Raw genomic sequence first — 17,338 nt, 5'->3', positions numbered from 1 at the left:
TTTTGGTCCCTGTGCACATAACAAATAAATTAAACTGTCTTACCTCTAAAGCAACAATGGAGTAACGCAATGTATTATGCTCTCTCACAAAAAATATGCTAGCTACAGGCTCTGCGATGTGCAATGCTTGCTGTAATTCTTCGAAAAGCACATGAATTGTTTTGGCTGACAAATGAAAAACACATGACCTGGACTTGGAGGCATTACTGATTATGGTGATTTACTAACACAGAGTTTTTCTTCTATCAAAATTATATTGAAAGTTAAGTTTGTCTTTTTAAAAACTTCGGACAATTGTAGTTACATAATTCGCAAATGAATCAAAATCAATGAGATTTAAACAGCAAGTATTCTCTAATCTCATTAAATCGGTATAAATGCAAATGATCAAATTACATATAGCTCTGTTAACAAGTCTTATTAAGCATTACAAAAATGAAATATCTAACTAGCCTTTTATCAACAGTTACAAATTACCTGCTAACTCATCTACACTAATGCACAGGCAAAAATTGACATCATAATTATTCAATATCTTTACCTTGCTTGCATGAAGACTTCTGTTCCCAAGTGCAAAAATATTGACGTACCTAAATTAATCTAACCCTTGGTGGCTTCAAGCAGCACACCACAAAAACTGCTTACCCCATCGTCTTTCCCTCACAGACAGCTACCTACAACAGAGCGCCCAGTGCTCTCTTACTCCAACACAAAAATCTCAGACCCGGAACAGTACCTTTGGGTCTGTGGGGGTACACAGTCAGCGATCCGCATTATAAAGCTTTTCAGAGATATACATCGTTTATAGTATTTGGGTGGCACATACAAATGTGCCCCAGTAGACTCCTTTCACAGCTATCCAGCAGGGTTTAACTAATTTGACAGATATTAGCAAGTGCCTTGTACAATAAATCTGCGGTAAATTTATCTAACTCTATAATATCATTAAACTCGAAAGAATTGATAGTGATGTTATGAGTAAATTGTCCCATAAACAAGACTGCTGACAAATTAATCATGTAAAACAAAATCAGTATACCATCCTATTCGTGGAGATAATGGTGTAGGACTGGGCAAGGGAAAGGAAGAGTGATGGCTGAAGCCTATGAACATGTTTAAGTGACTGAATCATAACGTCAATTTCTTTTTGTTTTATGGAGGTTTTACAACTTAGGCCATGTCCTACGTGTGCGACAGAAGCGAGCGACTTCTGGATACGCGACACTCCTGGGACAAGCAGCAACATCGGGCGAAAACCTTAGGTGTCCTGCGTGCGAGCGACCGTGTCGCTCTACAAGATGGCTTCTTAGAGCCAACCATCTGTTTTTATAAAACGGCGTCCTTAACCTGTAGAATACTGTAGATGGAGTGTAAGAATACAGAATTACGTTTACTTAAGAAAGTAAAGCAAAGAGGAATACTGTGCATAAAATTTACGAAGGGAGGAATCTCCATGAAGAATTTCATAAGTATCGTCAACTACGAAGATCACTGGACAAGTTCTTCGAATACACGTGAATGAGCCGAGGAGCATTCGACTATCTCATCAATAATTTAAATACTAATGTTTTTTTACATGATCAAGAACTTTTAACAGGCAATAAATTCAGAGGAATTACTATTACATGACAAATTACGCTAAATACCAACATAAGTACACAGTTTCACACCACTGCAAAACAAGTGGCTGAGGTGTCGGGTTGGCGTATACACTTCATAATCACATGTGAGGGGAAAGGTCCTGGATTCGATACCTACTCGTCCTTATATTTTTACTGACTCAGTTGCGGTTCTGTATACTAAGTTGCATGTATACTGTTTACACTGCATCACTAAGTATTTTTTTAATATATTTCCAAAGAGCTTGATCTTCACACCTATCCCAGTATATCATACACATTTAATTCCTAATAAAATACAATGAATCATGAAATTTTACAGATATTTGATGTTGCGTACGTAATTCATCAGCAGTCAGTGTTAAGGCCAAGCGTTTACAAAATTTTTGAAAAGAAAGTCAAACGTTTTGTGTAATGATTTGTCTAAAAGTATGAAATAAAAAATGTAAGGGAAACGTTTGGTGCACCTCATTTTCTGTTCATGATTTCGATCATCATTCAAAGGCATATAGAACGCATCTCTGATCTAATTTCTTTTACAAAAATCATTTCATAAAATATTTGACTGATTTCTTCCATTTTTGAATTTCAAGTTTTATTCAGAAAGCATGATCTTCCACTGACTCCTCATTTGCCATCCTCATGTACACGATTCGAAGGAATCCTTTTTGGCATTTAAATACCGCACCAATGTATCTTTTTATAAACAAAATAGCTAGGTCTTGAAAAGATGACATTTTTGTCACTTTATTTACAGCAGCTTTTCGTGAAATATTTCAATTTTTCCTCTGCTAATTAATTAAGTTTTCGTTCATTATCCCGATCACTTTCAAACAGTTAAATATTTTCATGCCAAACTAAACCTCATTCTGGTCTCTTTAATACCCTGTTTAACTGTTTCTCTCCCTTTTCTTGGCTTTGAAAATTTGGACAAAACCTCATGGTGTAAGTTATAGGGAGTCTTGTTTTCGCTCTGCTCATGCGTTTACAAAAACGTAACGAGTGTTAATGATATGATAAAATAGTCCTTTGTGAGTGCTGTCTTTTCCTAAATTCGCCGTTTCGCTATCTTGAACCTTTTATGAGATACGACGATATTCACGACCACTTGATTCCGAAGCGCAGGAATGGTTCGAACGCGCCGCAAGCGATCCGTCCGCGGATACAACTACCAGTATCTCAAGAATGAGAAGAGATATCATTCCGGTCTCAACTTTAAATACGATTTAGATATATTGGTTACATTTCATACGCAATAATGTATGGTCTTAAATGAACTTTACGTAAAGGCTACAACAACGTGATTTTACCTCTGAAAATTCTTAAAAATTTCGTGCAGCCATATACTCAATTTCGTGCAGCACGGTAACTATGACGAATAACAAAAATAAATTCTCACCTTTATCATTGAAGGATATCAAGCCATAAGTTGCGGAAGAATCAAATTTTTTCACTGAATAGTTTTCTTAAAATCGGATATTAAGTAATTCATAGCTGCCGTCGCGTCTGCTCCACTGCTTTGCCAAGAAGGCACGTGGCTGTCACTCTGTGTCGCGCGTGCTGCAGCGACAAGATTCAAACACGTTTGAATTAAAACGTCACCAGTTGCAGTGGAAGACAGGCAGCGGCACAGATGTGACTCACGTAGGACACTTCCATAACTACACCTGCGGTTGTGTTTTGTCGCCTGAAGCTGCCGCTCGCTTCTGTCGCTCACGTAGGACACGGCGTTAGTAGTGACCAATCTGGATTGCATTTAGTGTACCAAGACATCTGTACTCCGTATTATGTTCCTCAGTCATGTCCAGAGATACAAGAGGTACTCAGCAAAAAATTACCAACAGCTATAGTTGACAATTATCTTAATGCCATTAATGTGATGACCAGCATCATAACTGCTCTTCAGAGTAGAGATTCTCCTGAGATCGAAATACATATACGGTCACTTATGTTGAAGTATGAATACCAGTAGTAAACTGCTTCACTACAACGAACAGATGTAGGAGACTGCATAACTGAAGGTACAAAAAAGTAACAAAGGTAAGGTAGTGGAACATGACCATTTCTACCTACAACAGCATCGAGAAATCTACCTTATTAGAAAAAGTTCAGTGTCTTAATGAAATTACAGACTGGATGAAGCAACAATGCTTTACTTCAGACTGAATCGGCAAAAATGAAGATGAACTCTGAATAAGACAACATCAATAAATACTGCATTAGGCTGCCAATTAGACATTGAATAACCAAACATTACACAGAACATCACTGGATCATAACATTACACTGTGGCTCTTAGTGGCCTTGTATATGCAATACTGAGACGTAATTACATAAGGAAACCTAACAGTAAAATCAAGTACTGAATGGCTCCAGGTGGCATTGTACTTGGCATCCATTCAATTCTTAATAACTGAAACAACTATAGAGGAAATATCAGTCTCCAAGAGACCATTCTACATACATAAATGCTGATCTTAATAGCTATAAAATAATTGGCGGTTGAAGTGGCCTAGTTTTACATGAAATAATTGTTGACATTAATAGCTAAAAGTTCACCAAATTCATCTTTGAGGCTCACAGTGACCTGGTTTTACATAAAATAAATGTTTACCTTAATAGCAAATGTGACAGAAAACATCTTTCTCCCTCAAGGTGGCCTAGTTTCACATAGTATTAATATCAAAGCTGAGAAAGTGTCCTAAAATGTAACTTTATATGGCACTCAGAGGCCTATGCACAATTCACAATGAGAATACGCAACTCAACATGGCTTTTATGAGAACACAGTGCATAAATAGCAGTATTATATAAAAGCACCAATAGAATTTGTATAAACATGGGAAATGTGTCAAGGAAAAGGTCTGATGTGTTTTACAGTTACGAGGACTGGTACGTAAAATCAAAATAAGCGTAAGTTGAGATTTACTGGTAATGCAAATAACGACTTCTGAAAGATAAATAGCAAACATCATATTTCCTGAAAAGTAGCAAAAAACTTCATACAAAGCTGAAAAGTGTTAAAAGGAATATATAAATAGCAGTAGTGTGAAGTCTTCAGAACGCAAGTCTTCGAAGTGAAGAAATAATTTATGTCGGCCAAATAGGTGTAGATCTGTCGCGTACATAAAGTAGCTGGTTACATAAAGATTTTGTAGAATAAATGCCGTAAAAGTTTCTTCTGCAATTCTTGCTGCTGAAATGAGCGTGTGTATAATTTCGTTCATAAACGCTGCCGTATTCTTGGCTCTAAAATTTACCTTTTGGCATTCCAGTGTTTTCTCATTATTGCTACACGATGAAAATAGAAATTCGGTACTGATGTTTCAGGTGTTGCACAGCTACATAAGACGTAAAAAAATTACACAAACCCTGTGTATCAGTGACATAATCGTGTGTAACGTCGCAGTCCGGGAAAGCAAAATAGTATAAAAGGTAATTGATGTGTTGTCAGAATCTGCTATGTTGTATTTACGTAGAGCAGTATAATTGATCCAGCTCTGTGTTTGGCTTGGCATAATATTTTGAGATGAATGTAGATGTGCTTAGCTTTGGAAATAGATTTGTCATGTAAAAATGCTTGACAGTTAGGAGCTGGCGGTACTGACCCTGCTTCTTTTATTTCTTTGGCGTTTAATAAATGAAAGTCAAGAGGGTTGAGGTCAGGAGAGCGTGGAGGCTATGAAATTGGTCCGCCTCTACCAATGCATCGGTCAACGAATCTGTTGTTGAGAAGAGTACGAACACTTCGACTGAAATGTGCAGGAGCTCCATCGTGCATGAACCACATGTTGTGTCGTACTGGTAAAGGCACATGTTCTAGCAGCACAGGTAAAGTATTCCATGTGAAATCATGATAACGTGCTCCATCGAGCGTAGGTGGAAGAACGTGGGGCCCAATCAAGACATGACCAACAATGCCTGCACAAACGTTCTCAGAAAATCTGTGTTGATGACGTGATTGCACAATTGCGTGCGGATTCTCGTCAGCCCACACATTTTGAATGTGAAAATTTACAATATGATCACGTTGGAATGAAGCCTCATCCGTAAAGAGAACATTTGCACTGAAATGAGGATTGACACATTGCTGGATGAACCATTCGCAGAAGTGTACCCGTGGAGGCCAATCAGCTGCTGATAGTGCCTGCACACGCTTTACATGGTACGGAAACAACTGGTTCCCCCGTAGCACTCTCCATACAGTGACGTGGTCAACGTTACCTTATACATCAGCAACGTCTCTGACGCTGACATTAGGGTTATCGTCAACTGCACGAAGAATTGCCTCGTCCATTGCAGGTGTCGTCGTTCTAGGTCTTTCCCAGTCGCGAGTCATAGGCTGGAATGTTCCGTGCTCCCTAAGACGCCGATCAATTGCTTCGAACGTCTTCCTGTCGGGACACCTTCGTTCTAGAAATCTGTCTCGATACAAACGTACCGCGCCATGGCTATTGCCCCGTGCCAGTCTATACATCAAATGGGCATCTGCCAACTCCGCATTTGTAAACACTGTCCTGACTGCAAAACCACGTTCGTGATGAACACTAACCTGTTGATGCTACCTACTGATGTGCTTAATGCTAGGACTGCAGAGCAATGAGTCGCATGTCAACACAAGCACCCAAGTCAACATTACAATTGGGCCACCTGGCGGTGAATCGTGGAAGTACAGTACATACTGACGAAACTAAAGTGAGTTCTAAGCGTTTCCGGACACATGTCCACATAACATCCTTTCTTTATTTGTGTTTGAGGAATGTTTCCTGAAAGTTTGGCCGTACCTTTTTGTAACGCCCTGTAGAATCTGTCCACTGCTGTTAAATCAGATTGGCTTCCCAAGTAAAAGGAAGTAGCCCTGACGTCAGTGGGTCCGATATATGGGGAGCACAGTTTTGTTTTGGTCGGCGTACTGTTACATTGCTTTGAAGTAAGCTGTGGCGTGACGGTATTGTTGACCGCGCCGCTGCTGGTTTCAGGGACGGCATGACATTTACCTGTTGCAGATATCACACTTCCTCTGTCGGCGGCCTGTATGTTTCTAGTAGGCTGGAGTACCCATTGCCCCTGACATTGACTAATTTGTAAGATTTGAGAAATCTTAGCGATTTTAGAGCTGTTTTCAGTTTGTATGGGATATCGAAGTTGCTGTGTTTTATTTTCTGTAGTAATGGATATCGTCTTCTCGTAGCTGTTGATTTTGGGTTCTGACTGTAGGTTACCATGAGTATACATAGCTGCTTTGAAAGAGATAAACGGAATGGTGACGTTTTGCGTGGTTTCACAGGAGTCCGTAGCAACAGTAGATAGAATTGTAGTTAGAAAAATTTTGCTTCTCAGAATGGGCTGCCGAGTATGACAATGGGCTGTGAGGGGTATACATAGTTTGCTTTTGCGCAGTATTAGTTGCACAATTCAAAGATTCAGTGTAAGAGAAATCCTCTCGTTCTTCAAAAAATTTAGCGTTGTGATACAGCGACAGTGCAATATTTCTGGTTGCGTCACGGAAGGAAACAAATTCTGTTCTTTGTTTATAATGAATGTAGCGTCTGATGCTTGACTGTTCGCATTGTGAGTGAAATTCATTTATTTCTTGAGGTTTGATTTTGCTTTATGAATCTGGTTTGCAAATCGACTGGTGAGAAACAGCGTTTACCACCACAAAGGGTGACTGAAGCAGAAGTGTTTGCATACGTTGAAGCGGAAAGCTGTGGAGTGAACAGAAGGTGTTCATGACAAAAAGTGGCGTTGTGTGTACCATTTTTCTGGTGACAGAAAAGTTCTTTACTGTTAATTTCATCATGCTTAATATGGGCTTGATAATTTACTATTAATTGTTGCAGACTGGCTCAACAGAGCCGTCATGTGCGGCTCTCCACACGGTATTGTCGTCCGTATCAATGAAATGTAATTAAATTTCTGACGTGGAAAACTTAGCGTTGTTATGGGATTTAGTAGCCACAATGGGTTCGTTAATGTTTTCCGCGATTATCAAACTGCTGTCGCCGACGGTAGCGTCGGAGGAAAAACAGAAAATTTCGTGCCGCTTAATAGAGTTCATGGTTAATTCATCAGTAAAACAATGTTCGGGATTATTTTTTATGGCCTTAGTAGATGTATCTAGCTGTACGATTTAGACTCGTCAGGTATGCGGGAAAATTGTTCACTCAGCCGAGTACGCCATTCATTTAACTGTGTATTGATCTCATCTAGTGTTTTATTATGCTGGCGAACTGTTAAACCCTTTTACTAAATCGTTCATTAAAATTAGTAAACAGTTTCACCATCATTTGCATGAAATCTTGGAGCATTGCTTCCGTATTCTTTTCAGTTGAAGCGTCGGATGACACCTGTGTTGTGCTTTGTGGTGTGGAGACATCTACAACCATGGACGTCTCGTTTGTTGCATTATCTGCATAATTACCGCTAATGGAATCTGAGATGTTTAAAAACAGACTGAGTACTTGGCACTGTTGTTTCCTCTGAAGTACTATTGGCAATCTGATTAATTGTGTGAAAAGTAGGTAAACCACTAACCTCATTCGGTGAATAACCAAGCACTGCTTAGACAGCGGCGTTCGCAATACCGGAATCTGCCATCAGATTACTAGTCAAATTAATGCGTGAAATTATAGCTTCAGGAATCTGTACACTACTTTGGGCAACGGAGCTCACGGTTTCTTTGGTGCATTGTAACTGTTGCAGCGCAGAGTGGTCACTATCGTTCTCAACATTGTTGTCAATAATCGGAAAGCCGTCCATTACGCTATCTTCAATTGTAAGATTACGCGCTGGAACTTCGACTCTTTCGCGCGGCGTCAGATCAAATACAGAGTACAAATCCAAAGACAAAAATTCAACACTCAGCTCAATGGGGAAAAAAACCAAGGCGGAGCATAAGAATGCACTGTGGAAGGAATGTTATACAGGTTAACAACATGGTGAATTGCGTTGCGCCAAAAAATATCTAACTACTATTATCGCTACAGAGTGGTTGAGAAAACAGAATATATGTATCTGACTATTTTAGTATCAAAGATTTCACAAAGCGAGCGACTGGCGCAGATGTCACCAAGTGTAACCCTCTTTAATAAAAATAAACTTTTTAAGGTCACGTTGATTGAATGTCTGGACTGTGGAATGGACACATAACTCGACTTATCGTGTTGCGTGCTGGAACTGCAAGTGGTGTGTTTACTCTGTTATTGTTAGCAAAAACATTATACGAATTCATTGGGTAATGCAACTCCCAACACCAATAAAGAAATATAGTCACTGTAAAACACATTCAGCACCTTAGGCATTGAATCATCTGGCCCTGTTCAAAACTGATAACTTTGGTCCCCGTGCACATAACAAATAAATGAAATGGTCCTACCTCTAAAGCAGCAGCGGAGTAACGTGATATGCTAGCTACAGGCTCAGCGATGTTCAATGCTACTTGTAATACTTTGAAATGCATATGACACTGTTTTGGATGATAAATTAAAGTATTTAAGAAAAAACCAACTTCTTTGAAAAACATATGACCTGGACTTGAAGACGGTACTGATTGTGGTGAATTACTAACACAGAACTTTTCTTTTTTAGCAAAATTATATTGCAAGTTATGTTTGTCTTTTTAAAAAAATTCTGACAATTGAAGCTGCATTACTCATGACTAAAAAACAATGAGATTTAAAAATGCAAGTAATATCTAACCCGATTACACCAATAGAAATGCAAACAATCAAATTACACATAGTTCTTTTAAAAAATCTTATAAGCATTACAAAAGTGAAATATCTGACTAGCCTTTTTATCAAAACAGTTTACCTTCATTCTGGGGTCAATTAATAATTACAAAATTATCTGACAACCTGTTTATACTAACGCGCAGGCAAAAACAGAAATTATAATTATTTAACATCTTTACCTTGCTTAAATGAAGACTTCTGCTTCCAAGTTCAACAATATTGACATACCTAAATTACTGTAACACTTGGTGGCTTCAGGCGGCACACCACAAAAACTGCTTACTGCATCGTCTTTCCCTCACAGACAGCTACCTACAATTGAGCATCCAGCGCCCTCTTACTTCAACACTATAATCTCAGACCAGAAACAGTATCTTTGGGGTACACAATCAGCGATCCGCATTATAAGCCTATCGGAGACATACATAGTTTATAATATTCGGGTGCCAGATGCAAATGTGACCCAGAAGAAGATTTAAACAAAACGATAGAAAGTTATTTCAAAATGGTGAAGTGTTGGACTGGACTGATTCACTCAAAAAGGTGGGACCTGTTCTTTGCATTTATTCGCTAGGAATACCCTTAACAAAACTAACCAAACCTGTTTCTTTTAACACCACGTACATTAATGCACTATCACAATCAGGACAATTTACAAAATTTACTTATGATAATGAAATACAGTTTTTCTTTAAAATTTTCCCGTTCTTTACAAAGGAACGAATAACGTTAAAGATAATCCTTTAATAAAATACTACTACTGTCTAATCCAGAGAACGAAACTCAGTCTGATCAAAGCAGGAAATTCAGTTCAATCTTAATTTCCCTCTCACTTATCCAAAAGATAACACATTAAATTATATCTTACTATTTTTCCAAAAAAAAACGAACAATTGATTTAATCTTAATCCTCTTTGAACATGAGTAACACGTTTGATGCAGGCTTTATCAAAGAATGAGGCATTGGATAGCCGTAAGCAGATATACATATGGCGGTAGTATCGAGTACACAAGGTATAAAGCAGCAGTGCATTGACGAATCCATGTGAAAATGTTTCCAACATGGTTATGGCCGCATCACGTGAATTAAAATACTTTGAACGCGTAATGGTAGTTGGTACTAATCGCATCGGACATTTCCTTTCAAAAATCATTAGGGAATTCAGTACTCTGTGGTCAACAGTGTCAAGAGCGCGGTGACAATGCCAGATTTCAGGCATTATCTCTCACCAAGGGCAACGCTGTGGCCGACGGCCTTCACTTGACGACAGTGAACCGCGGCGTTTGCCGAGAGTTGCCAGTGCTAACACACAAGCAACACTGCTTGAATTAACCGCAAATATCAATGTGGGACTAACGACAAACATGTCGATTAAGGTAGTGCGGGTAATTTAAGCGTTAATGGGCTGTGGGCGCAAACGACCAACTTGATTGCCTTTGCTAACAGTACTACATCACCTGCAGCGCCTCTCCTGGACTTGTGACCGAATCGGTTTGACCCTAGACGCCTGTAAAACATTGATTGGATCAGATAAGTCCTGATTCAGTTGGTAATAGATGACAGTAGGGTTCGAATGTGGTGTAGACTCCACGGAGCCAAGTTCTCGCACTGTGCAAGATGATGGTATCTCCATGGAGATTTGTGCCCCACTGAACCAATCATTGATTGGAAATGATTATATTCAGCTACGTGGTGACCATTTCCAGACGGTCATAGACTCCATGCTACCAAACAGGGATGGAATTTTATGGATGGAACTGCACCATGTCACTGGTCCACAGTTATTCGCGACTGATTTGAGGGACATTCTGGAGAATTCGAACGAATGATCTGGTCACCCATATAGCTCGACATAAATTCCATCGCTCATGGGTGTCGAGATGTCAGTTCGTGCACAAAATCCAGCACCGGCAACACTTTCACAATTATGGACGGCTACAGGGGCAGCATGGGTCAATATTTCTGCGGGACACTTTCAAACACTTGGTGAGACCATACTACTCGAGTTGCTGCACTACATCGGGCAAAAGGAGGTCCTACGTGATATTAGGAGGTATCCCATGACTTTTGTCACCTCAGGGTAAATACCACTGAATAACAACGAAAATCCGAGAACTTGCCCTCGTATGACGAAGCAGTACACTTGGAAACAGTTAAACACCATTCAGCAAACAAATTCGTCACACATCACAAAGTAGAGGCATCCATGAAATAAATGGTTCAAATCGTTCAAATGGCTTTGAGCACTATGGGACTTAACATTTGAGGTCATCAGTCCCGTAGAACTTAGAACTATTTAAACCTAACTAACCTCAAGACACCACACACATCCATGCCCGAGGCAGGATTCGAACCTGCGACCGTAGGCGTCGCGCGGCTCCATACTGAAGCACCTAGAACCCCTCGGCCACTCCGGCCGGCATGAAATAAATAACACCGGTAAATACACATACCTACGAAATGGTAACATGCAATTACTCCCCCGCTCACACCACTCTTGTGTACTGAAGTCAGTTTTAAAGCGTGAATGAGATACTTTCAGGTGGTGGATGCCTGGTAATTTATTTTGACATACAGCTGGAGCTGGGTTCCGTATCAAAAGTATAAAGACATTTACAGGCCTCGCCCCAATTAGGAACGCAGACACGATAAGAGACGTTATTTCGCGTTGCATCAAACACTCCCGTCGGCCACGTCGCTTTAAACAAGAGGAATTATCCCCCCACACACTGCTTTGCTCCGGCCGACAGCCATTGCAGCAAAAGACTGCACCAGGCATATCACGGCCTCTACTGATAGTTTTTAGTGCCGTTCCTCCTCTCATCACCGACAGCGTTCGTTAACGTCCCGCGCGCACGCAGACCACCTCGACTACCCACCGCACCGTTTCTCCCTACATTCCGAACGCCATTGGTGTGCCGGAGTCCAGAAGGTGATCAAGAGTTACCACAACATACGTGCTTCATGAAATATTTTCCATTGATTTAGCTGTTTATGGCGCTTTTTGAGGCTGAAGTGTCCGTATGATAAGAGTTTGTGTACTCTAATATTCGGTAAAAGCAGGTTCGGAGAAACCGCGGAGAAAATTGTTAAAAAAGAAAGGTCAAAACTAGGGAGGGAATAAATTAGGAGGAGGATCGTGGAGAGGAGAGGCCATTCCTAGGGAAACATGGGGTCTTTTGGATGCAGAAGGATGGGCAAATCTCTGGACTTGTTTCTTGGTCATATAGGACAACGTCATTGGGACAAAGTGTAAAGAATACGTAGATGTTAACTAACTTACCATTAGTTTTCTAGTAACTTATCACTGTCACATTACCAAACTAGGCATATGCGAAGAAATACGAAAAGTATTGGGCTATTAGTATGAGAAGCCATGATATTGGTCATAATAAAGTACAAAATAACATTTTGGTGAGAGGAAGGGAAAACGAACGAGAGACGCAATTCTGTTTAATTTGGTAATGGATGCTAGCTGAAGAAAATTTTGGGTACCTTCACAGATTTTTGAACCTACGGCAAACACTCGGTTATATATCTTCGAATAAGATCTCCGCAATCCATTTACAGTTGGTGTAAAGTACAGAGAGAGAGAGAGATAGAGAAATAATTCACAACGTGTAACTGGGATAGCAAATGTGGAATGTCGTCACTGTTGTTCAGTCACAATGTGGAGACGAACCTTAAGTAAGAAGACGAAAGAGAAGGAAAAGGATAATCGATAACAAAATGGCTCTGAGCACCATACGACTTAACACAATCGATAACAGTTACATGTCATGTTTACTTCATCTGCAGAATAAACCTCAGAAATTAATGGGTGGCATGGAGGTTCTATCGAATTATTAATACAATTCTGTTTCGGTACTCTTACATAAAACAGCGCAACCTAATGTATTTTGTTAGTGCCATTGTGTCCGAAGTAACGTCGACGGTAACATCCCGTTTTTAATTGTACCTTACTTTGAGAGTTTAAATTTAGTCTCACAACTATGGAAAAGACGTGTTTCTCTTAGAGTTTTGTTTCAGACCACCGCTTTCACTGTCTAAGTTTCCAAAGAAGAAGTATTCCGTGTGGTAGGTGTATCACGCATGCCCGTAAAGTAAATGTTGACGCTCTACCAGTTTACATGCAATCCTCTGTAATGATTCCATCATAGTTGTCAGCAGGGATGCATTCCTCTGCGCTTACCACGTTTAATGAGCAACTACAACGTAGTTTCACGCTGCAGTGATTATCAGAGGCACCCTTAGCGGCTATCGCTACGTACACGGACGCAAAGCAGAGACGCACGAGAGAGGGAGTGCAATGTTGTTTCACGGACTGCTGACTCTCGAGGCCGCTCATAGTGCTTAGGTACAACGTGCTGGCTTTGACAACCTCGCTTGTGCTCAACAACGAGACAATGCAATGTCTGTACATGGAGGGGTGTTTGCTCTACTGTGAATGTAATTAAGTTATTTTAGCCTATTTTATTAAACCTCAGTCTGTTTAAGGTACTGTTTTAAGGTACTGTCCCGTTTGACACAAGCACCTAAACTTTGGACTTTTACACGCACAAAACATATTGCAACAACAATTCCTCATGTTATCTCTTAACCTAAAATAGGTAACTATTTAATAGACGAGGCGTATTAACTACAGCCTCTCTTATGAAGATCGTTTATAACAATCATACACTTTATGGAAACAATAGAAACACTAGAAACGAAAACGGAATAAATTAACTACAAATGGCCTCACTTTTATGAAACAGGGAACTGAGTTTGCAGGCATTAAGATATTTGACCACTCCCCTTGTGAATTACAGCTGCTGGCATGTAACCAAAATTGTTTTAAGAACAAATCTAAATCTTATTATTAGACAACAGATTACGCTTCTTATATGAATTTATTGATAGATATAATCTGTGGATGTATATTAATTTGTCCAACCAAAATTGAAGTAAAAGACCAGATAAGAGAGGGAAAGTGAAAGAATTACACTTATTGAGGAACAGTATCTCCTTCAAAAACGCAAAAAATACAAAGGAAAAATGTAAAGGTACAGCTGTATTAACTGGATCAAATACAGAAACCTGAATAAAAGATGTCAGGAATCGTAATATTGTGCTACAAATCAATGGCAGTACCATCTATACTGTAAGGCAGTTAGAATAGTACAATAATCCACGTTACAGAATTAGATATTTAAGAAGAGCATATGGTTATAGACAGATATGATAACAAATACAAAAATTTGACAAGAACTAGGACTTAAAAGCATGAACGGACAGATGAAGGAGCATGAAAGTAAATGTAGAGCTCGTGTCATAAGATTGAAAACGGAATGCACGAAACAGTAATTAATCATCGACCATTATTGCAAAAGATAGATACGTTGGAACGAGGCCAAGAGATGTGTAAAGATCAAATAGGCATGGAACAAGAGGACGTAACAAGTAAATGCGTAATACCTGAAGAAATAAGAACAAGAAGAAAAAGAATAGGAGGATGAAGAGGAATATATTGTATAGTTTGTCGCATATATGATTCATGAAACATGCAAGTAATTATCTAACCAAAAGAATGTCACATAAAAATCTTTCTCATTTTAGTACTGAGCCTTGTTGTGAGATCGGTAACTCGCGCCCGGCAAGCTGAGCACATTCTTTCCACGTTCGAGGTTCTTTGGTCTCTCTCTGGGATAGGAAGGAACGAGATAGTCGTGGCTGGTGGGGTTGGTAGTGGTGTCTAGCGGAGCGTACGTGCTTGTTGAGGAGCAAATGTCCAGTATTGCTGGCGTACGAATTTTCTGGTGCAAGCCTCGTGAGCCGGCGTTTATCGTGCAGGGAGGTGCGGTTGCTGACGTGACGTGCTTGGTGATGCTAATCCCTGTTCCGGCAGCGCTAGTTCGTTTGGTCTCTGGGTCCCTCCACCAGAAGTCAACGCGATTCGGCGAACCTTATGGATCGTGTTTCGGCCTGCAGTAGTCGGTCGGAACGCCTACACCGTGGGTTTTTGCCGGACACCGGGCAAACACCTTCTGGGATTTTCGGTCGAGGACGGAGCCACGTCCTTCTGTCTGTGGGTGAACGACTTTTGTCTACGTTGCCGGCAGTTTGTTTGAAGTAGTTTGGCGCTTGCCTTCCCCTCCGTTTTTAACTTCAGTTGTGTGACGCTCCCATTTTGCATTTAATTGGCAATTATTTGAAGGAGCTGGTGGGATCTGCTCAGCTCCCTCCCGTATGGAGATTGACTTATATGTTTGCAATATGTTTTCTTTTAAAATTTATGAAGCCCCATTTTAGAAGTTCAAACTATTGTTTGCTTGAGATTTTGATTTTACGGCCTTGCGGCCTGTGCTCAGTTTTAATTGCAGATTTCATCTTTGCCAGTGTAATGAACTTAAGAAAGGTGATCCACTATAACCACTGGCAGTGTCTTTGTTCTTTCAGTCAGCAGAGTATCTCCCTCCTCATAAAGCGCAACTACTCTTTAGCGGAATTAGTGCAATGCTTTATATGATACTCAAATGGTTCTTACAGCTGTTAAATTATTTATGAAATTGTATCAGGAGGAAGTATTTAAAACATCGGAAAGGTCAGGGACCTTTTCAGTTTTGTATACCAGTTTGTATGTGGATCTTACATTTGTCACGATTGTGGTGACATTTAAGGTATAACTAACCTCTGATTCGTGGTTACTCCAGAGTTTATAGCCACTCAGTAACTTTGAGAACTGGGCCAAAGGCTTTAGTTTTGTTTTAATTTTTCACCATTTAAGGGAGTATTTGCGGTACTTATTGCAGCGGTTAAGTTAATGTCGCTTGCCTTGTTGTCGCCAGGGGCCAGTTCCAAGGTCTATGTCGGGGGCCTTGAAGTTTTGTAATCCTTTCAAAATTCTGAAACATGTGTCCGTGGTTTAACGTATGGCATATGGAGTTTGGTATGTTTTCTTAAAACTGAACTTTAATATTTTTTGACTTTTTAAACATAAAAGAAAACGTTGATGGTTGTACCTCCTTACTGTTTCGAAAAAAAGTTGCTTTTTGCTTAGTAAAAATGTGGACGAGTAGTAACAAAAGATGTTCAATGGTTTTTTCCGTAATGTTTCCTCTAGGATCTGACTGTTTGTGTCCTTTAACTAGGTGCACTTCCTTGCTACGTGTTCCAGCTCCCACAACCCTATTCATTCTAAAGTTGCAACTGAGCCCATTGTCGTCGGTGGCGGTACTGACTACAAATAAAAAATTTTCCGTCCACGTTTCATCACGATGGTGGCCCGAGGACTAGCGACACACGAAGTCATTCTACCAACTGTGTTGTCAAAGAGGGCGGAAGACCAGTCAGAGTTTCAGGGCAACCCATGCCCTTTGGATGGGAAACTGCCCTAAAATGCAGAAGAATCAGACATGATTAGACGCGTGAGAATGCAGTTAGCAATGGAAGCCATTGCTGCAAACTCACGTGTAACCTGCAGTTAAAGAAGTGTAACGATGAACTCTTCAGAAGAAAAATGTTCCGGTTTAGTAGTCCATCCAAATCTCAGGGAGGGGATCGCCAAGCGATTGTAACCATCAGACAAAAATTGAATAACCATCGGAAAGGTACGATTAAGGCTGTGGAATATGAGAAGTTTGAACGTGATACGGAAACCAAAATTCTGAACCGTAAATCCGAAGCTTAGTGAAGAACAGGGTAGTAACATAGCAAGAAGACAAGGATTTATGTTCAAACTAACTACAGCAGAAAATGTTATAATGGGAATAGGATTCTTTATGAACTGGAAAGTACGGCAGGGAGTGGCTTTCTATGAACTTATCAGTGACAGTGTTTTTTTTTATCAGAATCGACAGCAAACCAATATCAATAACAGTATTTAGCGTATACTTGCCGACGTCGCAAGTACATCAAGCGGTACAGAAAGTATATGAGGATACTCAATGGGTAATTCAGTATGTGAACTGAGATGATAATCCAATAATAATGAGGGAACGGAA

This window comes from Schistocerca piceifrons, chromosome 1 (genome assembly GCF_021461385.2).
Source record: "Schistocerca piceifrons isolate TAMUIC-IGC-003096 chromosome 1, iqSchPice1.1, whole genome shotgun sequence".
Lineage (NCBI taxonomy): Eukaryota > Metazoa > Arthropoda > Insecta > Orthoptera > Acrididae > Schistocerca > Schistocerca piceifrons.
The sequence above is the reverse complement of the archived record's forward strand: the minus strand, read 5'-3'. Positions refer to the sequence as shown.